Source organism: Diaphorina citri, unplaced genomic scaffold (assembly GCF_000475195.1).
Source record: "Diaphorina citri unplaced genomic scaffold, Diaci psyllid genome assembly version 1.1 scaffold1187, whole genome shotgun sequence".
In the NCBI taxonomy this organism is placed as follows: Eukaryota; Metazoa; Arthropoda; class Insecta; order Hemiptera; family Psyllidae; genus Diaphorina; species Diaphorina citri.
In genome coordinates, this window is record NW_007378616.1 from 4,106 (window position 1) to 31,875 (window position 27,770).

The 27,770-nt window shown below is 41.4% G+C and overlaps 1 long non-coding RNA gene across 1 annotated transcript in view; it reads left to right on the top strand.

Annotated features, from left to right (window-relative positions):
* Window positions 1-7,941: 7,941 nt before the first annotated feature.
* LOC113469680 overlaps window positions 7,942-27,770 on the top strand; it is a 78,220-nt gene continuing 58,391 nt past the window's right edge. The window contains exon 1 of the long non-coding RNA XR_003393017.1: window positions 7,942-7,971. This is a non-coding gene — a long non-coding RNA (uncharacterized LOC113469680). The remainder of the gene's footprint in view (window positions 7,972-27,770) is intronic.

Here is a 27,770-nt window from a genome sequence, read left to right on the forward strand (position 1 = left end):
AGTTCGGGGGGTGAGAAAATGTGAGAACGGAAAAGTAGGAAAATTGTTATTATTATTATTTATTTACACGCTAAGCATCAAGGCCATGTGTGGAAAAAAAAATGTTTTACAAGTTTTTCAGGAAATTATTTCTCTTGAGAAATTGGAAAACTTCTTTCAGTGTTTCTTCGTCATCTTTGAGGATGTGTGAGACATTGGACGTCGAGAAGCTGGGGGGTCTGAAGCGCATTTTTCTGCAAGAAATCAGGATGTGCTCAATTGATTTGAAACTTTTTAAATTATAAAAAAAAGGAATTTTAATTGTCTTGATCATAAATGCTTGTCACAAATGTCATTCCCCGCTTAATATACTACGCTCAACTTCATGACTAGACTTTTTATCTATTGTTCAACATAATTGGAATTTTCTCCAACAAAATCCAGGCCTTAGGTAGGTATCTATTGAAAGAGTTTATCTGCAGTTTATTTTTGTAACCTATCCTCCCATCCGGGCAAATTAAGTTTTTTTATTAACCACACTGTATATGTTCACATATCTCTATGCTCTGACTGTTGGATATATCCATGTACTTAACAAAAGCTCTGGGTATGCATTACCATTGTTTTGTGTGCCCTCCTTGTCATACAAACTGCCACATAAACACCATAAGACATTTTTCCTTTTAGGATTTACACTCTCTTCTTTTCTTTCTTTCTCTCCCTCTTTTCCGGTGGTATTTGGAAGAAAAGCAAGCAACCCTCCTTGTCATACAAACTGCCACATAAACACCATAAGACATTTTTCCTTTTAGGATTTACAAAGGATCCTTTGATTTTTTCTATTGGAAAAATAAATAATGATAATAAAATGAACCTACCTTGTTTTTTAACCCTACTTCTTTTTAAATGTAGCAGGATTCTCCTAAAGGAGCTTTTCCGCCCAACCACAGGAGGCAGGAGGTGTGGTTTTGTAGGGATTCTTAAAATTCTCCTCAAAGTCCTTTGATATTTTTCTGGAAAAAAAGTCTCCAAAAAAGAAACGGTTTTCAGTAGGTATGTACCTTGTAGGTGGGTACAGGTCTTTTTGAAAATTCCAATGTAACAACAATCCCCCTCCCGGCCTCCCCCTTTTGTAAAAATATCCCTGAAATGGTGGGAAAGAAAATTGCTCCGGGGGTTTTTGTCGGTTTTCTTTTGCGCTTTTTTTAGGAACATAAATTCGTGGATTATTTAAGGGAGTGGGGGAGTCGTTGTTTTGTATTTAAGGTTTTTATGTGATATTGTGGATTGTGGGGGTGGGAGATGCCCCCCTTTTTGTGTTTTATTGCCTGCTTCTTTTTTCTGCAGGTATACCTCACTCGCCTATTTTTAGGAACATAAATTCGTGGATTATTTAAGGGAGTGGGGGAGTCGTTGTTTTGTATTTAAGGTTTTTATGTGATATTGTGTGGATTGTGGGGGTGGGAGATGCCCCCCTTTTTGTGTTTTATTGCCTGCTTCTTTTTTCTGCAGGTATACCTCACTCGCCTATTTTCGGTTTCCACATTTCCTTTTCTTTCCCTCCTTTCTCCCATCATTCTCTCTCCTTCCTCCCATCTTCTTTCTGCTCCTTTGCTTCTTTCCCTCCCTCTATTATCTTTACCTCTCCTTCCCCCTTCTCTCTTTCTCTCTCCCCCTCACCTTCCTTCCCTCATGCGTATTTCTCTCTATGTGCTGTGTTTTCCTGTCTTCAAATCTTCTTATTTCTGTTTTATGTTTCTGAGATGCTTGTATTTTGTTAATTTCAAATCTCCCTCTTCCCTCTCTTTCTGCTCCCTTGCTTCTTTCCCTCCCTCTATTATCTTTACCTCTCCCGCCCCCTTCTCTCTTTCTCTCTCCCCCTCTCCTTCCTTCCCTCATGCGTATTTCTCTCTATGTGTTGTGTTTTCCTGTCTTCAAATCTTCTTATTTCTGTTTTATGTTTCTGAGATGCTTGTATTTTGTTAATTTCAAATCTCCCTCTTCCCTCCCTCGCTCTTTCGTACTCTCTCTTTCTCTCTCTCTCTTCCTCTCTCTTTCTCCTGGTTATTATCCTTTCTGGTATTGTAGGTACTTGATTCATGTTTTCTGCAAGATGAAACCAGGCTCTCCCTCACTCTCTCCCTCCATCCTCTCTCCTGTTTCTTTCTCTCTCTTTCCCTTTCTCTCTCTCTTCCTATCTTTTTCTCCTGGTTATTATCCTTTCTGGTATTGTAGGTACTTGATTTATGTTTTCTGCAAGATGAAATCAGGCTCTCCCTCTCGCTCTCTATTTTTCTCTCTCTCCTCTCTCCATTTCTTTCTCCCTATACTTTGAAGAAGAGTTTCCTGAAGTTTCCTCTGTCTCTGACTATTGCTAAGTTCCCTCATTAAACCTCATGTAAATGAGCCGAATTTTTTAATTTTTTGCTCGGAGTGTAGGTACTTACCTACCTAGGGTATACATATGAATGTAGTACAAAGTGTACCATTTATTCGCCCACCTAAAAAACGTACCATTTATTGGCCCACCTGTACCATACGCCACATAAGTCTGAAGTTTTTATGACTACAATTTTTGAATAGCACTGGTTCAATAACAGTCTTTAAGCCCTTTCTTTTGATAAAATTAGATCTTGAAAAAGTTCGTCCAGTTCAGACTTATGTGGCGTATGGTAGACTGTTATTGAACCAGTGCTATTCAAAAATTGTAGTCATAAAAACAAAAATTAGAAAAATAAATGTGGGCAGGTGGGCCAATAAATGGTACGTGAGGATTAGGTACGTAGGTATTGAAGAGGGAAATCGCGATAGGAATGAAAGTAATTAATCATAGTGTTAAGAGTGAGATACATGTCAAGGGGAAAATGCAATAGAAGAAGGGAAAATGGGAGGGAGAGGAAGGTGGGAGATAGAAGAGAGGAAGAGGACAAATATGGAGTTAAGGGGAACGGTAGAGATAAACGGGGCAGGGGTTTGTTTTTCATATCCGGGATGGAAGCGTAGTGGTAATAAATCTGTAATAACTAGATGGTGATTATGATAATGAAATGAATAATTTACGTCTCACTGACCAACACGTACACACAACAAACACCAAAGGGATGTTATTAAGAGGAGCAATAGGAGAAGGAAGAAGAGGAGGAGGAAGAAGGAGAAGGAAGGAGGAGAGGAAGAGGAGAAGGAAGAAGGAGAGGAAGAGGAGAAGGAAGAAGGAGAGGAAGAGGAGAAGGAAGAAGGAGAGGAAGAGGAGAAGAAGAGGAGGAGGAGGAGGAGGAAGAGGAGAAGGAAGAAGGAGAGGAAGAGGAGAAGAAGAGGAGGAGGAGGAGGAGGAGGAAGAGGAGAAGGAAGAAGGAGAGGAAGAGGAGAAGGAAGAAGGAGAGGAAGAGGAGAAGGAAGAAGGAGAAGAAGAGGAGGAGGAAGAAGGAGAGGAAGAGGAGAAGGAAGAAGGAGAGGAAGAGGAGAAGGAGAAAGGAGAGGAAGAGGAGGAGGAAGAAGGAGAGGAAGAGGAGAAGGAAGAAGGAGAGGAAGAGGAGGGATTGTGGAGAAAGGAAGAACAGGCATCAGGGCCGGATTTACTTTTTTTAGCGCCATTAGTTAATCACATATGTATAATTTTTGCGCCCTTAAGAACGCCCTTTTGATCCTCAACCCTTCAGAAATGCTCGATCGACCGAAAACCTTAAGCGTCGTAGGCGATTTAATTTTATATATTTATATATATGACGACGTGGTGGTGTCACCAATGAGGAGTAGGTACGTACGTACTGAAGATGGAAACCGCGGAAGGAATGAAAGTAATTAATCATAGTGTTAAGAGTGAGATACATGTCAAGGGGAAAAATGCCATAGAAGAAGAGGGAAATGCCATAGAAGAAGGGGGGAAAATGGGAGGGAGAGGAAGGTGGGAGATAGAAGAGAGGAAGAGGACAAATATGGAGTTAAGGGGAACGGTAGAGATAAACGGGTTAGTATGAGAGATTAAGTGGGGAGTATGGGAGTGAAGAGTTAAGAGTGGGAGAGAGGAAGAGGGGAAATAAGGAGGAGCTAGGGTCAGAAATACGTATGTTGCTGTTGATCTTCGAAATAGAATAGAATATACCCTGTTTATACTGCCAGAATGAGACTGAAAAGTCCCTTTACTCCCGCAGTCTAAACAAGATCTTATGTATTGCCACTCATATAGAGATAAACTTTTGAACCCTGATGTTACCTATCTAATTCCAGGTCGATAAGCCTTCCTATTCATCTGTACATAAATATGTTTCATCAATTCGGTATGTATTTATGTTATTTATATTAGTGTAGCTGGAACCTGGAGCATTTTGTAAGAGGTTTGATAGAGGGCAGCTATAACTAAGGTCTTATCGTCCCGAAACCGAAGATAGAAGAAAGGCAGGATAGGAGAAAGAAAGCCGTTCCGAGAACGAACTAAGAGCAAAAAGTAAAAAAAAAAAAAGTTCTCTCTAGTGAGTTCAATACTCCTGCACACTTCCTCATCAGTTTTAAATTTTCCTTTTCATTCTAGCAATTCCGCCACTCTAATTCGAACCCAGGATTTCCAGAGTGTCCGTTTGGTGGGACACCCAGGCTCCCAAACATTAGACTTAATCACCCTGTATGGCGAGTGGGGTCTGATATAATGAGAGTAGGGGGCGTGGCTAATCACGACACCTGGGGGCTGTACCATGACACAATCCTGTCGTATACCTATACTTGGTACTTCGCGCGCAGAAAAAACTGATAGAGGGTACGACTTTTACAGGATAAGGAAAGTGAAAACTGCGACAAAGGTGGGAGATGGAAAAGGAGAAAGGGGGAAATGAGAGAGATAAAGGTGGAAGGATGAGAGAGAGATAAAAGGAAAAGAATTGGACAGATAAAGGCGGTAGTATTGGAGATAAAGTGGGGAGTATGGGAGTGAAGAGTTAAAAATGGGAGAGAAGAAGGTGGGAGGATGAGAGAGAGATAAAAGGAAAAGAATGGGACAGATAAAGTATAAAGATAAAGGCGGTAGTATGGGAGTGAAGAGTAAAGAAGGGTAGAGAGGTAGGTGGGGGGTGGAAGAGGAGAAATAATAGAGTAAAGGGCGAAAGCAGGGAGGATGAATGAGAGATAAAGGGGGACTAAGAGGAGGAAGGGAAGAGGTGGAGAAAGGACATCCTTGTGGTGAGACTGGAGAAAGACGAACGCCTTTGAAAGGAGAGAAGAAAAGGACTTGCGCATTCCGTGGTTTAATTTAATTTACAAAGGAAAAGGAAGAGGAGGAGGTGAAAGAAAGGAAGAGGAATAAGGGAAGGAGGAATCAGAATGAGGGGAAGAGAAGAAGGATAGAGGTTGAGAACGGTTAGAAGAAGCGAAGGCAAGAAAGAGAAGGTGAAGGAAGAAAATCGTCTCTCTCTCTCACTCCTCCCTTTATCACTTACTCACTTCTTCCCTCTTCATTCTTTCCCTCTCCCTCTCTCTCTCTTTCTCGTTTTTTCTTTTCATTTCTCCCTTTTTCCTCCCTCTTCATTTTCTCTCTTCACTTTCACTCTCACGTATTCCCTCCTTTCTTTCTCTCCCTTTTCTCCCTCTCTCACTTACTCACTTCTTCCCTCGTCTCTCTCTCTCACTCTCTCTTATTCCCTCTTCATTCTCTCTCTCTCTTTCTCACATATTCCCTCCTCTCTCACTCACTCACACACACACACACACACACACACACACACACACACACACATGGTCACACACACACACACACACACACACACACACACACACACACACACACACACACACACACACACACACACACACACACACACACACACACACACACACACACACACACACACACACACACACACACACACACACACACACACACACACACACACACACACACACACACACACACACACACACACACACACACACACACACACACACACACACACACACACACACACACACACACACACACACACACACACACACACACCCAACTCACTTACTCACTCACTCACTCTCTCTCTCTCACACACACACACACACTCACTCGCTCTCTCACTGACACACACACACACACACACACACACACACACACACACACACACACACACACACACACACACACACACACACACACACACACACCCACTCACTCCTACACATTCTCTTCCTCCTCCTCTCTCCTCTTTCTCTTCCTCCTTCTCCTTCTCCCACTCCCTTCTCTTTCTCCTACACATTCTCTTCCTCCTCCTCTCTCCTCTTTCTCTTCCTCCTTCTCCTTCTCCCACTCCCTTCTCTTTCTCCTACACATTCTCTTCCTCCTCCTCTCTCCTCTTTCTCTTCCTCCTTCTCCTTCTCCCACTCCCTTCTCTTTCTCCTACACATTCTCTTCCTCCTCCTCTCTCCTCTTTCTCTTCCTCCTTCTCCTTCTCCCACTCCCTTCTCTTTCTCCTACACATTCTCTTCCTCCTCCTCTCTCCTCTTTCTCTTCCTCCTTCTCCTTCTCCCACTCCCTTCTCTTTCTCCTACACATTCTCTTCCTCCTCCTCTCTCCTCTTTCTCTTCCTCCTTCTCCTTCTCCCACTCCCTTCTCTTTCTCCTACACATTCTCTTCCTCCTCCTCTCTCCTCTTTCTCTTCCTCCTTCTCCTTCTCCCACTCCCTTCTCTTTCTCCTACACATTCTCTTCCTCCTCCTCTCTCCTCTTTCTCTTCCTCCTTCTCCTTCTCCCACTCCCTTCTCTTTCTCCTACACATTCTCTTCCTCCTCCTCTCTCCTCTTTCTCTTCCTCCTTCTCCTTCTCCCACTCCCTTCTCTTTCTCCTACACATTCTCCTCCTCCTCCTCCTCCTTTTTCTCTTCCCCCTTCTTCGCCTTCTTTTGCTCTCGTTCCTCTTTCTCTTGTTATTATTTTCTCTTCCATATTTTTATTTACTGTTAAAATAATTCGAATCACGTCTGAAGCGTGTACGTACCTACTTTCCTCTCCTTTTCCCCCCTCTCCTTCCTAACCTTCGTCCCTCCTTCCTCCTTCCCTTCGCTCTTCTTCTCTCTCCCTCGTAATATATTCTGCTCCTTTTTTGCCCCGTTAAAAATGAAGGATGAAAAGATCGTGTTCTTTTGGTAAGGGTTTAAGAAGCGTGTTCATTGGTAAGGGTTATAAGAGGCAATAAGGGCCAGCGAAAAAATGCTTATAGGGGTCAATAAACCTTAAAAAGAGCCCCCGCGACCCTTTTCGAAGTCCCGATGTTTGTTACGCGTTAACGGTAACCAGGATTTCGGTCGAAAGTGCCGAAAAAACTCAAAAGAAATTTCGCTGGTTTGTTCAACTCTCAATGGAATCATGTTTGTCTAGCCATTCGGCCTGGCGGGACCCCTTAGAGGCTTCTTTTTCTGGGTGAGTTAAAAATAAAATGGAATAGAATATACCTACCCTGTTTATACTGCCAGAATGAGACTGAAAAGTCCCTTCATTCCCGCACTCTAAAGGAAATAAGACTTTTAAGAGCTATGTATGTATGAAAATTTCTTCCAACTCTCTGGTTTCCTTCAGAGCGAAAATTTCCCCGTAATGCAATCAATATTGATGATGATTATTGCCAAAGTTGGATGCTTTTCGATGCGAAAAACTTTACCGGTGAAGTTTCAAAGTTTCTCCTTTCCATAATAAACTTCCAAGAAAATGCTCCTTCATTCGAGTTTTGGAAATGCCAGACCACTCGAGAGATTGGGTCCCTCCTTCTCCTCCTCTTCCTTGGCCTCTCGTCCTGCATTCCCCTAACTCCCCTCTGAGGAGGTTTGACAGAGGGAACTGTAACAGCGGAGGTTTTATGGTCCCGAAATCTAAGAACGAAGGAAGACAGGATAGGAGAAAGTCAGCCGTTCCGAGAACGAACTTTATCACTCCGTCCCGGGTGGGACAGACCTAGCGCTTACCAATAGAACTTATTTTATGTTTTCCTTGTTCTGCTTTCAGATTGGAGTTCTCAAATTGTGACTCTTTGGTAAGTGCTTTCTGCTTTCTTATTATCAAATATTTTTTATTGCCTAAGGCAATCTCTGTATAAGGCAATAAGACGAATTTTTTGAATTTTTTGCTCGAAGTGTAGGTACCTACCTACCTATGGTATACATATGAATGTAGTACACTATGTATGTACATCAGGGGTTTGTTTTTCATATCCGGGATGGAAGCGTAGTAGTAATAAATCTGTAATAACTAGATGGTGATTATGATAATGAAATGAATAATTTACGTCTCACTGACCAACACGTACACACAACAAACAGAGAGGAAGAGAGAGAGAGGAAGAGAGAGATAAAGTTGTTGTGGTTGGAAAATTGTTGGAGAAATTACACTGTGTGTTTAACTAGAGGAGAGAAGAGGGTGTATGAGAGAGAGAGAGAAATAGAGGGTGTGTTTGTGTGTGAGTGAGATGAAGAGAGAGAGGAGGAGGGAGGGAGAAAGAGAAACAGAGGATGTGTGTGAGAGGGAGAGGGATAGAGAATGGGAGAGTTGAAATGAAAAATGGCAACAAAAATAGCAATAATAATTATTATTAATGGTGGTACACATCAAAACAAACAATACCCTCATTTCCTCCCTCTCTCCCTTTCTTTCTCACCCTCTCTTTTGCTCTCCCTTTCCCCTTCCCTTTATTTCCCATCTCCCCCTTCCTTTCTGTTTGTCTCTCTCTTTTTTTCTCTCTCTCTCTTTTCCCCTTGTGTTAGTAATCATGATGATTATTCTATTGGAACATACATTTTCAATTTTTTCAATCTCGTTCCCCATTCATTTGTTTTCTCTCTCTCTCTCTTTCTCTCTCTCTCCCTCTCTCTCTCTCTCTCTCTCTCTCTCTCTCTCTTTCTTTTAATGGTGGAACACATCAAAACAAACAATACCCTCATTTCTCCCCTCTCCCTTTCTTTCCCACCCTCTCTTTTGCTCTCTTTCTCTCTCGCTCTCTCTCCCTTCACTCTATATCTTTCTCCCTCTCTCTCCCACCCTCTCTTTTGCTCTCCCTCCCCTCTCTCTTTAACCCTCTCCCTTCACTTTATATCTCTCTCCCTCTCTTTTGCACCCTCTTACTCTCTCTTCCTACTCTCTCCTTCCCTTTATTTCCCATCTCCCCCTTCCTTTCTATTTCTCTCTCTCTCTTTCTCTCTCTCTCTCTCTCTCTCTCTCTCTCTCTTTCTCTCTCTCTAGATTTTCTCCGATACAATTCACGTTAGCCGCGACCCTCGGCCACGCTGAAAATTAAGAAATGGAGCAGAGTACATTTTCTGTGCAAGGGTCGATGCTGCAGGGTCTATGTACAGTCCTCATTACATAATATATGGTGTGGAACTTACTTAATGCCTGGAACGTGATAGTTAGACCTCGGTCTTCTGTCTGGTGATACCGAGCCAGGCCTCCGCGACTGATGTGATGAGTAGTGGGGATTCACTTGACCATCCGTCACTGAAATAGAAAAATAATAAACAAATTTTAATATTCGTACTGGAAGCAACCTCCGTGCCCGAGTGGGTATCACACTAGGCTTGCACGCTGGAGGTCCGGGTTCGATTCCCGGCGGGGCCGAGGTATTTGTCGGTTCTGTGCTTGGAGTTCGGGGTGCACTCAGCCTCGTAAGGACAATTAAGTAGCTACTTTGAAGTGTTATCTAAGCTCATTTGTGTGAGAAAATGTGAAAAAAATCCCCCCAAAAGTTTTTGGTTTTTTGGCTTTATGGATTTCTGGACAAAATTTGCACCATCAGACAGACTCTACCAATTAGCTCTGATGAAGAGCTGAATGTTACTTAGCTCGCCTCTGTGTATTCAAATGATGAGATTCTTGTGAGCTCTGATGAAGGGCTAAATGTTACTTACCTCGCCTCTGTGTATTCACATGATGAGATTCTTGTGAGCTCCATTTAGGGTCTGGGCCAGCACAAGAACACCAGAAAGTAAGCGGTAGAAATATTTGCAATCGAAAAGCGAGTACAAATATTTTGTCGATGGTGGGAATAGAAGACGGGACCTGCAGCATGACAAACAAGCACGTTACCACTGGGCTAACCGTACCCCCCGTCCTTTTACTTCAAGGGAGAGGGGGTAGGTACTTACCCCCGCGACTTGACAAAAAGGAATCAAACGTAAACTGCGCCGGAGGCAATTTTTTCCCCCAAAATAATGTCCCCAAGTCTGTTCGAAATCAATCCTCGAAGTAAAAATTCAGTACCTTTTTGGACTCTTCTGCAAAGATAAGCCGTCAAAATTCAAAATTTGCTTTCATTTTTTTTTTGTCCGCCATTACTCAATTTTTTTTACGTACCCCCGGAGGGTCTCTCGCGTACCCCCAGGGGTACGCGTACCCCTGGTTGGGAACCGCTGGCATAAAGCATCAAGCAGGTAGAGAGAGGGAAGCGACAAATTTAAACCACATAGAACTGAGAGGAAAAAACTCTATGTTCTTTGCTCTCCACTCCACTCTGTTTTTAGCTTTAGAAGGTTCCTATGGAATTGGAATTTTCAAGCTACGCTGAGTAAGGCCAGACAATGGACAGGTGACCATAGCAAAGCACGGGACGGGTCAGCTCGTTGTAAAATTATCACCCAGTCTAAGACAAGATCACTAAAGTACATATCTTTTTTTTAAAAAAGGCTTGAAAGTTCTAAAAAGATATGTTTGTAGTCCATTTTCTCTTATAGAAAATGCATTTTTTTTTATTTCACAAATACGTGCATTATTTTTGTTGTTGTAACTTGTAACGTCTTTCATTGTTGTGTTAGCGTCTTTCATCAACTTCTTCCGCCGTTTTCAAGTCAAGGAAACACGCTGCCTCCATTGGATTCGTCCAGAGTGATGTGATGTCTAGGTTGATGTTGATGTTGCTGCGCATTGGAATGGGTGTGTGTATTGGTTTTGTACAAAGCTTATGGTACCTGAGATCAATGTGATTTCTCAATTTTCAATTCACTTTGGAATAGATGTTGTGTAATAGAAATGGACTACCATCTACCGCACGAGTTGTGAAGAGACCCAAGCCCTCAAGCTTCAAAGACAATACACGTAGAAGACGAAGAAAAAGACGTAGAAGGAGGAGGAGAAAATGTGAAAGAAAGGAGAGCAGAAGGAAAAGGACATCTTTGTGGTAAGCCTGGAGAAGAGAAAATAGCAGAGAAGGAGAAAAAGAAGAATAGGAGGAGAAGATAAAGGAAGACTAAGAGAAGGAGTAGGGGAAGAGGTGGAGAAAGGACATCCTTGTGGTGAGACTGGAGAAAGACGAACGCCTTTGAAAGGAGAGAAGAAAAGGACTTGCGCATTCCGTGGTTTAATTTAATTTACAAAGGAAAAGGAAGAGGAGGAGATGAAAGAAAAGGAAGAGGAATAAGGGAAGGAGGAAAAGAGGAATAAGAATGAGGGGAAGAGAAGAAGGATAGAGGGTGAGAACGGTTAGAAGAAAAGAAGGCAAGAAAGAGAAGGTGAAGGAAGAAAATCGTCTCTCTCTCTCTCCCTCCCTCCCTCTCTCTCTCTCTTTCTCGTTTTTTCTTTTCATTTCTCCCATTTTCCTCCCTCTTCATTTTCTCCCTTCACTCTCACGTATTCCCTCCTTTCTTTCTCTCCCTTTTCTCCCTCTCTCACTTACTCACTTCTTCCCTCGTCTCTCCTCTTTCTCTCTCTCTCTCTCTCTTTCTCACATATTCCCTCCTCTCTCACTCACTCACACACACTGTCACTCACTCACTCGCTCTCTCTCAGTCACACACTCACTCACTCACTGACACACACACACACACACACACACACACACACACACACACACACACACACACACACACACACACACACACACACACACACAAACACACACTCACTCACTCACTCACTTACTCACTCACACACTCACACACACACACACACACACACAAACACACACACACACTCTCACTTATCCCCTCCTTCCTTTGTTGATCCCTTATTACGGCTTTCCTTTTGCCAAAGAGAAAATTATTGCTACATTACCGAAGTACACTGCTATTGCATTAGGTTTTCTGTAGTAAGTAAACATAACGAAAAGTAGAAGGATAAGAAGAAAAAGAAGAAGGAGGAGAAGAAGAAGAAGAAAAATAAAAGTTTGATAAAGAGAGAGTGAAGCGAGGCATTGAGGGAGAAAGAGAGAGATGGAGAGAAAGAAAGAGAGAGAGAGAGAGAGAGAGAGAGAGAGAGAGAGAGAGAAAGAGAAAATCACAAATAAATGTAAAAACTTTGTTACCCATGTTCATGATAATAATAATAATATTTTCTTTCTCTTCTTCCATTTTCTCCTCCTTCTCACTCTTTCAATTTTTCTCTTGCCATGGAGGTTCTTCACCCTGCTCCTCCTCCTCCTCCTCCTCCTCCTCCTCCTTTTTCTCTTCCCCGTTCTTCGCCTTCTTTTGCTCTCGTTCCTCTTTCTCTTGTTATTATTGTTTCTTCCATATTTTTATTTACTGTTAAAATAATTCGAATCACGTCTGAAGCGTGTACGTACCTACTTTCCTCTCCTTTTCCCCCCTCTCCTTCCTAACCTTCGTCCCTCCTTCCTCCTTCCCTTCGCTCTTCTTCTCTCTCCCTCGTAATATATTCTGCTCCTTTTTTGCCCCGTTAAAAATGAAGGATGAAAAGATCGTGTTCTTTTGGTAAGGGTTTAAGAGGAGTGTTCATGGAGGAGAAGAAGGAGGAGAAGGAGAATAAGAAGAAGAAGAAGGAGAAGAAGAAGAAGAAAAAGAAGCAGAAGAAGGGGGAGAAGGATTAGAAGGAGGAAAAAAATGGAGGAAGAGGGAGAAGGGGTGAAACAGATCTCAGAGAAAAGTGCCTGTCTTTTCCTCCTTTTTTTCGTCATAAAATTTTAGTTGCTCAAATTGAAACATGAATATTTAAGAGGAGTGTTCATTGGTATAAGAGGGAATAAGGGCCAGCGAAAAAATGCTTATAGGGGTCAATAAACCTTAAAAAGAGCCCCCGCGACCCTTTTCGAAGTCCCGATGTTTGTTAAAGAAGAAGAAGGAGAAGAAGGAGAAGAAGGAGAAGAAGGAGAAGAAGGAGAAGAAGAAGGAGAAGAAGAAGAAGAAGAAGAAGAAGAAGAAGACGGAGAAGAAGAAGAAGAAGACGGAGAAGAAGAAGAAGAAGAAGAAGAAGAAGAAGAAGAAGAAGAAGAAGAAGAAGAAGAAGGAGAAGAAGAAGAAGAAAAAAAGCAGAAGAAGGGGGAGAAGGATTAGAAGAAGGAAAAAAAAGGAGGAAGAGGGAGAAGGCGAGATACAGATCTCAGAGAAAAGTGCCTGTCTTTTCCTCCTTTTTTTCGTCATAAAATTTTAGTTGCTCAAATTGAAACATGAATAGGTCTGTTTTATGTGCCCCTGACTAAAGGTTGCTAAGGCCTCCCTCTTCTCTCTTTCTCTCCTAAGCCTCTGTCCCCCTTTTCTCTCTCTCTCTCTCTCTCTCTCTAGCTCTCTTTCCTCATTCACACACACTCTCTCTCTCCCTCCCTCCCTTTCTCTCCCCCCCTGACAGATCCGTCCGGAAGAAAACCCTCGTTTTTAGGAAGGAAAAACTTTAGGATATGTTGTAGGCAAAGGAAAGGGGATATCGTTAAACCCCGGTATAACGATAAGGAAAAGTTCAAGAGATAAGGAATTAAAGTTTGGAGGGAGTTGATGTTAGGAAAAGGAAGGAGGAGGAGGGAGGAATGTATAGTGAAAGTGAGAAGTAAAAGTACATTAGAACCTCGATTATTTCAACTGATTGGGACCGATATTTGAAAAACTTGGGATATGTTGTAGGGAAGGGGATATCGTTAAACCCCGGTATAACGATGAGGAAAAGTTCAAGAGATAAGGCATTAAAGTTTGGAGGGAGTTGATGTTAGGAAAAGGGAGGAGGAGGAGGGAGGAATGTATAGTGAAAGTGAGAAGTAAAAGTACATTAGAACCTCGATTATTTCAACTGATTGGGACCGATATTTACCTCTGATAAGATAGGATATCCTTTGAAACAATGGATTTTGGAGTTGAAATAATAGAGATTTAAAATAATGAAAGTCGAAATAATCGAGGTTCGACTGCAAATGCATAAGACCTTGTTTAGACTGCGCGAGTAAAGGGACTTTTCAGTCTCATTCTGGCAGAATAAACAAGGTATATTCTATTCTATACTATTCTAATCCAAGGGAGTGAATTTTGTTGGAAATGTTTGCTGTGTTTCTGTAGGTATGTAGGGACGAATGGCCTCAAATAACAGAATCTGTAGAAAACTGCTTTCAGAAATATAATTCTCAAAAAGTTCCAAAGAGACCCTTTCCCTCCTCTCTCTCTCTCTCTTTCCCTCCCTCCCTCCCCCACTCTCTTTAGTCATTCTAGTCCACTCTTTATATTTACTTTCAATTTTCGTTCCTTTACCGGAACAACATAAAAGGAAAATTGAAATTGAAATGATACCTTCCTCTTCTTATAAAGTCAAGATTATTTCTCTCTTCCTTTTGTTTTCTTTTGCTCTTTTTCGCCTCTCTGCCTCTACCTAACTTTCCCTCTTGCTTACTTTGTTCTCATGTTGCTTTCTTTCTGTTCCCTCCTTCACCTTCTTCTTTCTGGTTTCTCTTACTCTCCTTTTTCCCCTCACTCTCTCTCGCTCCCTCTTCCTGTCTTTCTTTTGTCCAAAGCGTGTTCTTCTTCCATTGTCCTCGTATTTCTTTTTTCTTTTGCGTCCCCCTACATATTTCCTTTTCCTTCTTCTCTCCTCCTCTATATTCTTCCTCTCTTTTTTTCCTTCCTCTGTCTTTCCTTTCTTTGTCCCTTTACCTTGTTTTTGTCCCTTTACCTTTTCTTCTTTTGTCCAGAGCGTGGTCTTCTCGTCCCCTATGTCCCATGCTCTTCCTCCTCCCCTTCCTCTTCCTACTCCTCCTCTTCCTTCTCCTCCCCTTCCTCTTCCTACTCCTCCCCCTTTTCTCCTTCTCCTCTTTTTCTTTATTCTTCCTTTAATATTCTTATTTATCTAGGTAGACGTTTCGTCGAAAAATCTTTTGTGCTAACTTTTGAAGGTACTCCGGTGCGCTGGTTCTTCAGAGTTATGAAAAGTGGAGTTTTTTTTCTTGGAAAATGGAGGTTGTGTGATGATTGTCATAACTTAGTTGATTTTGATGATGGTTCTGATGATATTGTTGTTGGTGATGATGTTGTTGTTGTTGGTGGTTCTATTATCGTTGCTGGTGATGTTGTTGGTTGTGTCTAAAGTTTTGTCATGTGCCCTCTCTCTCGTCCATGCAGCCATGCTCCTTGACCTCTTTTCTTTTCGAATTATTTTTCTCAATATTTCTATATTTTCGTCTTCATTCCTAATTCTTCGTCTTTTCTTCCTTTTTTTTATTCTTCTCCTTTTCCTTATTCTTCTCCTCTTCCTCCTCCTCCTCCTCCTCCTCCTCCTCCTCCTCTTACAAAGTTCATAAGCGTCGTTCAAACTTTATATCCCTCCTTTTTGTTAATTAGGAATTTAGATTAGTTTTTTTCATCGATTATTCTCACCTCTGCATAGCGAACTCTGCAGCTCGGAGCATATTTAAAAGGCTTGTACATTGTACCCCTGAGGCTCAGGCAACATGAAAACAGATAAGGTTCGTTCTTGGAACGGCTGGCTTTCTCCTATCCTATCCTCCTCTCTTCGATTTTGGGCGATAAGACCTTCACTGTTACAGTTCCCTCCATCAAACCTCTTGAAAAAAAACTTTAAATTGGATATGCAACTCCAAAAGGGGATGCATAAAGAAATGAGAACAAAAGCAAATTACGGAGAAGAAAGAGAGACTGGGAGAGACTGATTGAGAAAATAGGATAAAAGGGAAAAAGAGAGAGATACGTTGATAAGGGAGAGGGCGGTAGAAGGAGAGGTAAAAAAGACATTATTAAGGGAAAAAGGACAAGTAGAAAAGGGAGGTGAAAGTTTACAAGAAAGGACGAGGGAGGGAAAGAAGGGATGAAGGTAGTTTTATGGGAGATAGAAAGCGTCAATTGAGGGAAAGGGAGTCTTCGATTTTGGGACGATAAGACCTTCACTGTTACAGTTCCCTCTATCAAACCTCTTTAAAAAACTTTAAATTGGATCTGCAACTCAAAAGGGGATGCAAAGAAATGAGGACAAAAGCAAATTATACGGAGAAGAAGAGAGACTGGGAGAGACTGATTGAGAAAATAGGATAAAAGGGAAAAAGAGAGAGATACGTTGATAACGGAGAGGGCGGTAGGTAGAAGGAGAGGTAAAAGAGACATTATTAAGGGAAAAAGGACAAGTAAAAAAGGGAGATGAAAGTTTACAAGAAAGGACGAGGGAGGGAAAGAAGGGATGAAGGTAGTTTTATGGGAGATAGAAAGCGTCAAGTAAAAGGGAAAGGGAGGGATTTTTGATTATGGGTGGACAAAGGAAGAGGTCAGAGGAGGGGAAATAATTGAAGAGGAGGGAAAATAATAGACAAAAGGGAGAGAAGGTGGGAGAAAGTTGCGGTATGCAAAGTATTAGGAAAGCTCTATTAATTTTGGAGAAGTTTTCCGAGGGACACTTGGAACCCGAAGACTAGTATTCATGTTTTTGTAATTCCCTCACCCTTTTTCTTACCTCCTCCTGTTTTCCTTTCCTTCCCTTTTCTTAATCTTCTAGAGGTGCAAAGTTGATTAACGCTTTGGCATTAGGGGATGGGGATTTCGGATTTACGAGTTAGTTTCTGGTTGGTGTGAAAACATAATTTTCAAAACTAATGGCGAAACTGTACTTTTCTTGAGGTCCGGCTAGCGGACATTTTTGATGTACATAAACTATCGAATCTCTTTGCAAAGTTTGAGCGACCTGAGGCTAAAGGTAAAGTCCTGAAAACTGCGAACTCCTTTTGAACCTTTTCAAAATTATGTCCTGAAATAGCGGCCGAACCAGACCCGCCCCCAAGGACAATTTCGATCTACATAAACTATCGAATCTCTCTGCAAAGTTTGAGCTAGCTGAGGTGAAAAGGAACGTCCTGAGAGGCGCGATCTCCTTTTGAGCTTTATAGCCATATCGCGGAAATTTGGTCCTGAATAACGGCTGAACCGTACCTTGGGGGAACCCTTCTCAGGGGCACTTTTAATCTACATAAATTATCGAATCTCTCTGTCCAGTTTGAGCGACTTGGGCCGAAATCTAAAGTCCTGAGACGTGCATTTCTTGACACACGTTTTTGAGCTTTTTTAAAGTTGTTGCCGATCCGTACATTTCTTGAAACACGTCCCACATCACACGATAGTGGAGACGAAGATGGAGATGTAGGGAGGTGAAGATATATGGAGGTGGAGAGGTTACGGAAGAGTGGAGGTGGGCGGCGACCCTTATAATTACATTATTAAAACAAAGAGCACACAGATACGTCTCCGAGTTTCTGATAATGAAACTTTCTTTCGGAGATAATTGGAGATGGTGAAGGAGGTGTATACATGGTGGAAGAGGTGGAGACGTGTTCGGTGGAAATAGGGAAGTGAAAGAGAAGAGGAGGAGGGATGAGAAAACTTGTGAGGAAGAAATAATAATAATAATACACACTCGTAGTTCTTTTTTACTGCTCGCATAGGGCTGAAAAGTCCTTTCACTCTAGCAGTATGTACTATTATTGTGGTCAAATTCTCAAATTATTACAACAGGTTTTCAGTTTGGTTTGAGACTGAATACGTCAACTAACACAAACATGATGTGTCCCTGTGGGTATACAAGTATACAAAGTATGCATAAATGTCATGTACATAAATACATACCTACATGTACATAGTTATCTACATGTACAGTGTACATACCTGTTATGTATACGTCATGTGTCGCCATACGTCTAGGTATATATATTGTATATATATTTATACGTCATATTTGTATGTATAACATTTGTATAAGACTTCGGGGTAAAGGACTTTTCAGTGTTATTATAAGCAATATAGTATACATGAGGTATATTCTGTTCTTCATACATAATATGTCACACATGGCCGTGATGCTTAGAGTGTAATCAAATAAATAAAATACATAATATGTCACATATCTTCATACATAATGTATCTTTCCATCCCCTCTCTAACTCTCATTTCCCCTCCCTAACCCTCATTTCTTGAGTTTCTATTTACAATATTCTCCTTTCATTAGAGAGGTTCTTCACACCTCTTTTACAAACCTTTCTCTCTCTCCCCTCCCTCTCTCCTGTTCCTCTTCCATTATATCCCTTCATTTCTCTCTCTTCTTCCTCCCCTCTTTGCCCGCCCATTTCTTTTTTTTTACTCCCTCTCCCTCCCCTCATTTGTCTTTTCCCCTCTTCCCTTCCTTGTAATGTTTCTTTTTCTCTTCTCCTCCTTCTCTTCTTTTTTCCTCCGTTTCTTCATCTGCCTCTTCCTCGCCCTACCTCTTCATCCTTTTTTTTTCTTCTTCTCCTCTGTATCCCCCTTCTCACTCCCTTCCTCCACTACCTTTTCTTTTTCATCTTCCTCTCCCTCCCCCTGCCTTATCTTCATTGTATGATACATCGTATCAGGTTTCTTTTGTTAATCAAGCTCATTGTTACTTAGTCTCTTCATACCCTTCTTGTCCTTTTTCTTCGCCTCCTCCTTCTCCGCCTCCTCCTTCTCCGCCTCCTCCTCCTTCTCCTCCTCCTCCTCCTTCTTCACACCTTGCCTTTTGATTTTAAGAAACGAGGAAAACAGTAGAGTCTTCCTCCTGCACCTCCTTATCCTTCTTGTCCTTCTTCTTCTTTTTCTTCGTCTTCTCCTGATGCTTCTTCCTCCCTCTTTTTCTCCTTCTTCACACCCTGCCTTTTTATTAAAAACAGTCCGTCTCTTCGGAAACGAGGAAAACAGTCCTCCTGCACCACCTTCTTCTTATTATTATTCGCCTCTATCTTTTTCGCCTTCGTTCTCATTTTTCTTTAACCACGATCAAATAAACTACGGGCTAAAAAATTCCCGGAGGGACGGGCCTAGCTTGTTTCTCATTTCCCTAAACTTCTCTTTTCTCATTTCCCTAGTTTTCTACAAATTTCTTATTTCTCTTATTGTTCTTCTATTTTCTCATCTCCCTATGTTTCTCCTACATTTTCTCTTTTCTCTATTCCATTCCCCTTTTTTCCCCTCTCCCTCTGTTTTCTCATCCCCTATTTTTGTTCCCTATTTTCTACACCTTCCTCTTCACCGTTTCATTCTTATTGAGATGGAAAAGAAATTGTACATACCCATAATTCGGGGGAAAGGGAGGGAATTCGGGAAAGAGGGAGGAAACTGAGGGGAGTATATTTTTTTTATACTTTCCTCATTTATTTCTTTTACAAAATATAATATTTTTTTCCTATCAAGATTTTTTTTCTCCTAAAAAGCTTTGATTTCCGTTGAGAGTTTTCAATACCGGGGAATCGAGAATGAAAATATGTATGAAAGGGAAAAATACATATCTTTTGACAAGCTTTTTTTTACATTTACTTTTTTATTATATTTTTCGGAATTTTCATCTCCTGAAGGTTGGTGTGTTGTTTTGTTTTCATGTTGGCTCGACTTGTCATTCAAATACAGGTTTGGAGTTGATATTCAAAGGTTTGCCATTTGTATAGAACCTCGATATTTGTACCTATTACTCGTCACCCTTAGCAGTTAGGTATGAGAGTTCAATCCTTGGGGAGGGGGGGATGAATAAATAAAATAGAACTCTATTAAATCTATCTTTACCTCATCTTCTTTTTCAGTTTTTTTTCCCCCTATTTCATTATCTTTCGCACTTCGAGGTCCTTATTTCTCCGTATGTGGTCTATTACATACACATACATCCATGGCCACGCATCCATAAAGCTCGGTTGAAAGAGACCCCGGGTGTAAGATTGAGGATGGTCATATCCTTTCTGAGTGGGTCCTTCCATCTGTTCTTCGGTCTTCCTCTCGGCCGCCGTCCTTCTGGTTGATGTTCAATATTACTCTGTGGTCTATTACTCTATTACATACACATACATCCATGGCCACCCATCCATAAAGCTCGTTTGAAAGAGTCTTCGGGTGTAAGATTGAGGACGGTCATATCCTTTCTGAGTGGGTCCTTCCATCTGTTCTTCGGTCTTCCTCTCGGCCGCCGTCCTTCTGGTTGATGTTCAATATTACTCTATTACATATTGTTATTTGAACTGAGGGAATTCCAATAAATTTTGAACATTGTTCAAACTAAGCACACAGGTACAAACTTACAAAGTTGATAAGCGTCGTTCAAACTTTATATCCCTTCATTGGGTTTTGTTAATTAAGAATTTAGATTAGTTTTTTTCATCGATTATTCTCACCTCTGCATAGCGAACTCTGCAGCTCGGAGCATATTTAAAAGGCTTGTACATTGTACCCCTGAGGCTCAGGCAACATGAAAACAGATAAGGTTCGTTCTTGGAACGGCTGGCTTTCTCCTATCCTATCCTCCTCTCTTCGATTTTGGGCGATAAGACCTTCACTGTTACAGTTCCCTCCATCAAACCTCTTGAAAAAAAACTTTAAATTGGATATGCAACTCCAAAAGGGGATGCATAAAGAAATGAGAACAAAAGCAAATTACGGAGAAGAAAGAGAGACTGGGAGAGACTGATTGAGAAAATAGGATAAAAGGGAAAAAGAGAGAGATACGTTGATAAGGGAGAGGGCGGTAGAAGGAGAGGTAAAAAAGACATTATTAAGGGAAAAAGGACAAGTAGAAAAGGGAGGTGAAAGTTTACAAGAAAGGACGAGGGAGGGAAAGAAGGGATGAAGGTAGTTTTATGGGAGATAGAAAGCGTCAATTGAGGGAAAGGGAGGGAATTTTGATCATGGGTGGATAAAGGAAGAGGTCAGAGGAGGGGAAATAATTGAAGAGGAGGGAAAATAATAGACAAAAGGGAGAGAAGGTGGGAGAAAGTTGCGGTATGCAAAGTATTAGGAAAGCTCTATTAATTTTGGAGAAGTTTTCCGAGGGACACTTGGAACCCGAAGACTAGTATTCATGTTTTTGTAATTCCCTCACCCTTTTTCTTACCTCCTCCTGTTTTCCTTTCCTTCCCTTTTCTTAATCTTCTAGAGGTGCAAAGTTGATTAACGCTTTGGCATTAGGGGATGGGGATTTCGGATTTACGAGTTAGTTTCTGGTTGGTGTGAAAACATAATTTTCAAAATTAAGGTCTGAAATGGCGAAACTGTACTTTTCTTCAGGTCCAGACCGCGGACACTTTTGATCTACATAAACTATCGAATCTCTCTGCAAAGTTTGAGCGACCTGAGGCTAAAGGTAAAGTCCTGAGAAGGGCGATCTCCTTTTACGGTTTTCCTCGCTATAGCCCTGAATAGCATCAGAACTTTGGCCCTTATTAACGGCCGAACTGTACCTTCTGGAAACAAGGCCCAGGACCACTTTTAATCTACATAAATTATCGAATATCTCTTTCAAGTGTGAGCGTGACAGTTCAACATGTCAAATGTTTCCTGTTTTACAGAATTTCCTGACGGGTATTTGTCTAGGAGGACCACGATTTCGCCCATTAAACACTGTGGAACGCAACAGCTCACTGTGAATCACATCATTCCCATCAAACCACAGACAGGTTACAAATGGCTCTATTACTTTAAATGTGTGGTTTATGGAAAAACTGTTATAGTAGACCTAACTTGTACATATTAAACAAGGGTTAACTTAACATTCTGGCTAATGTAATTTTTTGATGTTAAACCCGCAACCCGCAGCGTTATAGTCCAACTTGTACATATTAAACAAGGGTTAACTTAACATTCTGGCTAATGTAATTTTTTGATGTTAAACCCGCAACCCGCAGCGTTATAGTCTCCCTCCCACTGCACACACAAACATACACTCTCTGATGCCCCCCTATACCTATTAAAAAAGGAAAATGTAGAAAAAAAAATGTATAAAAAGGGGAAACATCCTATGTACGTACGTATACTAATTTACGTACTTTACCTATTCTGCACTTAGCGATTGTAAAGCGTAATGAAAATTTAACGAAGCGTACACGAAAAATACATACGTGTTTTGTCCTCAAGGCGACAGGGCTACCCCGTAATTTTCAAATGAACAAACAGCATTAAAGCAGAAAGGAACCATCCATAAAGGGAAATGCCTTATTTGTGGTGTGGTTCTTTTCTGTTTAATGCTATGTACCTATCTATTTGGGTCAGTAGTTCTGTTAGCTCTTGGACTTGACACTCCACAGATGTGTGACGGTCGAAAATGTTTGTTGTCAGTATAAAAGTCAGTATATAAAGTATAAATGTTTGTTGTCAGTTTTCGTCTTCTTCTTTTTCCGCCTCTTCTTTCTCCCCCTCTTTCCTTGTTATCACCGACATGTGGGATTTTCAGTAAGTTTCTGAGTCCTGACTTCCCGAGTCATCCCCCCAAAAGCCTTAAGCCCAATTTACAAAGACTTCGTACTTTTAACACTCAGTAAAAATGCATAAACGGTACGACACCAAGCTATTAGATTATCGAAAAAACCTGTGCTTGGGTGGAAGAGCTTTTTAGGAGCTCTAAAGAGCTCCTTTTGGAGAATCCTGCCATATGAAATTAAGCCATAAAAAAAGATATTTTTTTCCCTTCGGAGATTGAAAAGTCCAAATTTAGCTCCAAATATGTATAAAAAGGGGAAACATCCTATGTACGTACGTATACTAATTTACGTACTTTACCTATTCTGCACTTAGCGATTGTAAAGCGTAATGAAAATTTAACGAAGCGTACACGAAAAATACATAAAAGTGTGAAAAATAAAAAATCATTACTACAGAAGTTAAGGGATGGAGAGAGAAAGAGAGAGAGAGAGAGACAGAGAGGAGAGAGAGAGAGAGAGAGAGAGAGAGAAAGAGAGAGAGAAAGAGAAAGAGAGGGAGAGAGTACCGAGTTTTTATTTTTTTAGGTTTACCAACGCCAACACACTGAAAGTCCCTTTTCCATCTTTATCATAGCTCCCACCGCTGCTCTCCTCCGTTAAAACAACTCTCAACTTTGATTTGAAATGACCCCGAACTTTGCAGTGGGTAACTGGGTACCTCCTTCTCATATCATAGCTCCCACCGCTGCTCTCCGTTGAAACAACTCTCAACTTTGATTTGAAATGACCCCGAACTTTGCAGTGGGTACCTCCTTCTCAACCGCGCTACACCTCTCATTCTACGAATCCTTCCACTTTTTACTTTTAGGAACCTCATTTCGAGAAAACCCACTGAAAGTCCCTTTTCCATCTTTCTCATAGCTCCCACCGCTGCTCTCCTCCGTTAAAACAACACTCAACTTTGATTTGAAATGACCCCGAACTTTGCTGTGGGTACCTCCTTCTCAACCGCGCTACACCTCTCATTCTACGAATCCTTCCACTTTTTACTTTTAGGAACCTCATTTCGAGAAAACCATCTAATAACGCCCCCAACCCTACGTATCCCTGGAACCTCTCTGAAGTCCATTACCCTTCCATGAAATGACCCCGACCCCGAACTTTGCAGTAACTCAGTCTCAACCGCACTACTCCCATTTATGTACCTCTCATCTCATTCTACGAATCCTCCCACTTTCCAGGGACCTCATTCCGAGAAAACCATCCAATAACGCCCCCAACCCTTTCTATCCCTGGAACCCATTTACCCCTCAACCTCCTCCTATTTACCTATCATTTTACGAATCTTCCCACTTTCCAGGAACCTCATTTTGAGAAAACCATCCCCCAACCCTACTTATCCTTGGAACCTCTCTGAAGTCCATTCCCCTCTCATGAAAGCTCCAAATTTAGATAGCTAGTCCTTCGTGGAATGGACCTGTGACCCAAAGCTTGTGAAATCACAGCAGACGATATCCCCGATATAACGGAGTGGGGGGATTCTGCGGTCAAAGTTCGTGCTTCCAAATATTTGATAAAACACCTCTGCCCGGGTCCGAGTAACGGTGTAATAAATTTAGCCTCTTCCACATTAATCTAACCATTGGGAAAAGGTGGAAGGCCCTCCCCTCCCTCTCTCCCTCCATCTTCCTTCCTCCCTCCTTCTCTCCGGGTGCAAACTCTCCGGCGAAATTCGAAAGATAAACAGAAACTTTTCGAGAGGGTCAATATTGTACGAAGCGTGTTTACCCTTTCTCTAATCAAAGTGCTCACTCAACGGTTTCGGGACATGACGAGAGAATGGGGGACTGTTTTAGAAGAGAGAAAAGGAAAGTGGGAGAGGAGAAAAGGGGAAGTGGAAGAGCAGAAAGGGAGAAGCTAGGAGAGGGAAAAGAGAGGACGGGAGGAGAGAAAATTGGGATTCTAAGAGAGGAGAAGGGGGAGACTAAGAGAGGAGAAAGAGGGGGAAGGGGAGAAAAAGGAGAAAGGGGAGGAGAGAAGGAGAGAAAAGGAGGAGGCTGGAAGCTCGTAGCTTATTAGTTGATGTAGTTTGTGTTGCTTTTAAAGATGAAATGTGTTCATTATCGGGAAAATTGGGATTCTAAGAGAGGAGAAAGAGGGGAAGGGGAGAAAAAGAAGGAAGGGGAGGAGAGAAGGAGAGAAAAGGAGGAGGCTGGAAGCTCTTAGCTTATTAGTTGATGTAGTTTGTCTTGTTTTTGAAATGTGTTCATTATCGAAAATCTCGCTAACTTTGTGGAACTTCATATATTCCTTATTACTTTGGTGTAGCTCTTGCTAGCTGCTAGCTTCATATCAGATTTTTGAAACTCCATTAACAAGTTTCACACCCTATTTTCGCTGATAAGCTCCATATCAGATGATTATTATTATTATTATTTATCTAGTTTCCGAATTTGTGAAACCTTATTACCACCCAGTCGTTGGTGATGCCGTGGGGAAAATCGATCCACCAGAAAAGAAGTAGGCGAAATAGATAAAATTACCATCAGCCATTACCAGATTACCATTTGCTATCAGTTTAACTAGCTTGAAAAATAGCGCTAGTTGGCGGATTCGATTCTTGCCCGGGGCGAACTTTATCATAAACTGACACGGTTCAGGGAACTTCATACTCCATATTACTTTGGTGTAGCTCTTGCTAGCTTCATATCAGATTTTTGAAACTCCATTAACAAGTTTCACACCCTATTTTCGCTGATAAGCTCCATATCAGATTATTATTATTTATCTAGTTTCCAAATTTGTGAAACCTTATTACCACCCAGTCGTTGGTGATGCCGTGGGGAAAATCGATCCGCCAGAAAAGAAGTAGGCGAAATAGATAAAATTACCATCAGCCATTAACATATTACCATTTACTATCAGTTTAACTAGCTTGAAAAGTAGCGCCAGTTGGCGGATTCGATTCCCACCCGGGGCGAACATTATCATAAACTGACACGGTTCGTTCTCGGAAGGACTGGCTTTGTCCTATCCTGTCTTCCTTCTCTCTTCGCTTTCGGGAAGATAAGACGGATAAGACCTTAGCAGTTATAGTTTCCTCTATCAAACCTCTTGAAGAAGAAAAAAAATCATACTTTAGTCCCTCAGAAAGGGCTATATCTCAAATATCACACACAAAAACTATGCTAAATTCTATGACTTAAATTTTGACTTGAAGCACCAACGCCAACACACTCCCATAGGTTGATAAAAGTGTTGCAAGAGACACTACATATTAAGCAATAAGAAAGAACATACAAAGCTTTGCGTGGTACTCATAGTTGACGTTTTGTCAAACGAAAACTTTTTTATAGCTCTTTTTTTCGGGACAAGAGCGGGCTTGGGGGAAAACATGTACAGTCGAACCTGTCTAAGCGGGACCCGTTTAAGTGAGGAAAAAAATCGTGGCCTCTTCATTTTTCACCCCAAAAACCGGTTTAAATGGGAAATTCCAGCCTCTACGAGTATAAGTGAGAATGGCTTTTTACTAGCGACTCGGTTCGGAGCCTCTGTAAGTGGGAATTTTGCCTCTGAAAGTGTGAAACCGTTTCTGCGGACCTCTCCATATTTTACCATTTACTATCAGTTTAACTAGCTTGAAAAATAGCGCTAGTTGGCGGATTCGATTCTTGCCCGGGGCGAACTTTATCATAAACTGACACGGTTCGTTCTCGGAAGGACTGGCTTTGTCCTATCATGTCTTCCTTCTCTCTTCGCTTTCGGGACGATAAGACGGACAAGGCCTTAGCAGTTACAGTTTCCTCTATCAAACCTCTTGAAGAAGAAAAAAAATCATACTTTAGTCCCTCAGAAAAGGCTATATCTCAAATATCACACACAAAAACTATGCTAAATTCTATGTCTTAAATTTTGACTTGAAGCACCAACGCCAACACACTCCCAAGGCTAAGAGGGGTTTGCAAGAGACACTACATATTAAGCAATAAGAAAGAACATACAAAGCTTTGCGTGGTACTTATAGTTGACGTTTTGTCAAACGAAAACTTTTTTAAAGTTCTTTTTTTTTCGGGACAAGAGCGGGGCTTGGGGGAAAACATGTACAGTCGAACCTGTCTGAGCGGGACCCGTTTAAGTCTGAAAAAAATCGTGGCCCCTTCATTTTTTACTCAAAAACCTGTTTAAATGGGAAATTCCAGCCTTTATAACTGGGAATGGCTTTTTACTAGCGACTCGGTTCGGAGCCTCTGTAAGTGGGAATTTTGCCTCTGAAAGTGTGAAACCGTTTCTGCGGATCTCTGTAACTGGGAATTTTTCGCAAACCTGTCAAGTGCGAAATGGTTTTTTTGAAGGAAGAAATTGAAATTTCACAATTACCTCTATAAGTGGGAATAGGAAAATATGGAAACCACTCTAAGTGGGACATTTTGTAACTGGGAAACCTGGATAAGTGGGAAAAAATTGCCGGTCCTTTGGATTTCCACTTAGACAGGTTCGACTGTAGTTGTTGAGAATGAAAGTTTCAGCGTTTGATCCCTCCTGAGCTCAAAGCATTGCGGGAGTCTCAAGGGATGATGAAACCGACGCAAATTATACTGCTGAAAACTTCAAAGGACCTCTGTAACTGGGAATTTTTTGCAAACCTGTCAAGTGCGAAATGGTTTTTTTTTTTTTGAAAGAAGAAGTTGAAATTTCACAATTACCTCTATAAGTGGGAATAGGAAATTATGGAAACCACTCTAAGTGGGACATTTTGTAACTGGGAAACCTGGATAAGTGGGCAAAAATTGCCGGTCCCTTGGATTCCCACTTAGACAGGTTCGACTGTAGTTGTTGAGAATGAAAGTTTTCAGTGTTTGATCCCTCCTGAGCTCAAAGCATTGCGGGAGTCTCAAGGGATGATGAAACCGACGCAAATTATACTGCTGAAAACTTCAAAGGACAGAGTAGGACACGATCTACATGACAAACAGTGACGTACAGGGTTAAGCAGGATCACACGATATAGCAGAGTGACATATTATAATCTGGCAATTTTCTCTTCCATGCTCTGATATCGGTATTCGTTAATCTACGAGTATGACGTCAAATGTTATGAAGTGCCATTCATTACTTGACTTGGACCTTTAGATCCAAGTTCGCTAACCACTGAGTTTTGACCACAATAATAGTAGTAGCCTACTGCTGGAGTAAAGGGACTTTTCAGTCCTATGCGAGCAGTATAAATAAGCACTATTATTAGAATTTTCTCTTCCATGTTCTGATATCGGTATTCGTTAATCTATTACGTCAAATGTTATGAAGTGCCATTCATTACTTGACTTGGACCTTTAGATCCAAGTTCGCTAACCACTGAGTTTTGTTTATGGAACACTTTAAAATTGCTATGTCGACCCTGTAAGTCATGACTGTCATGAGACGCGCTCATGCTTCATGGATTGTTGCGACTTTGTGTTGAG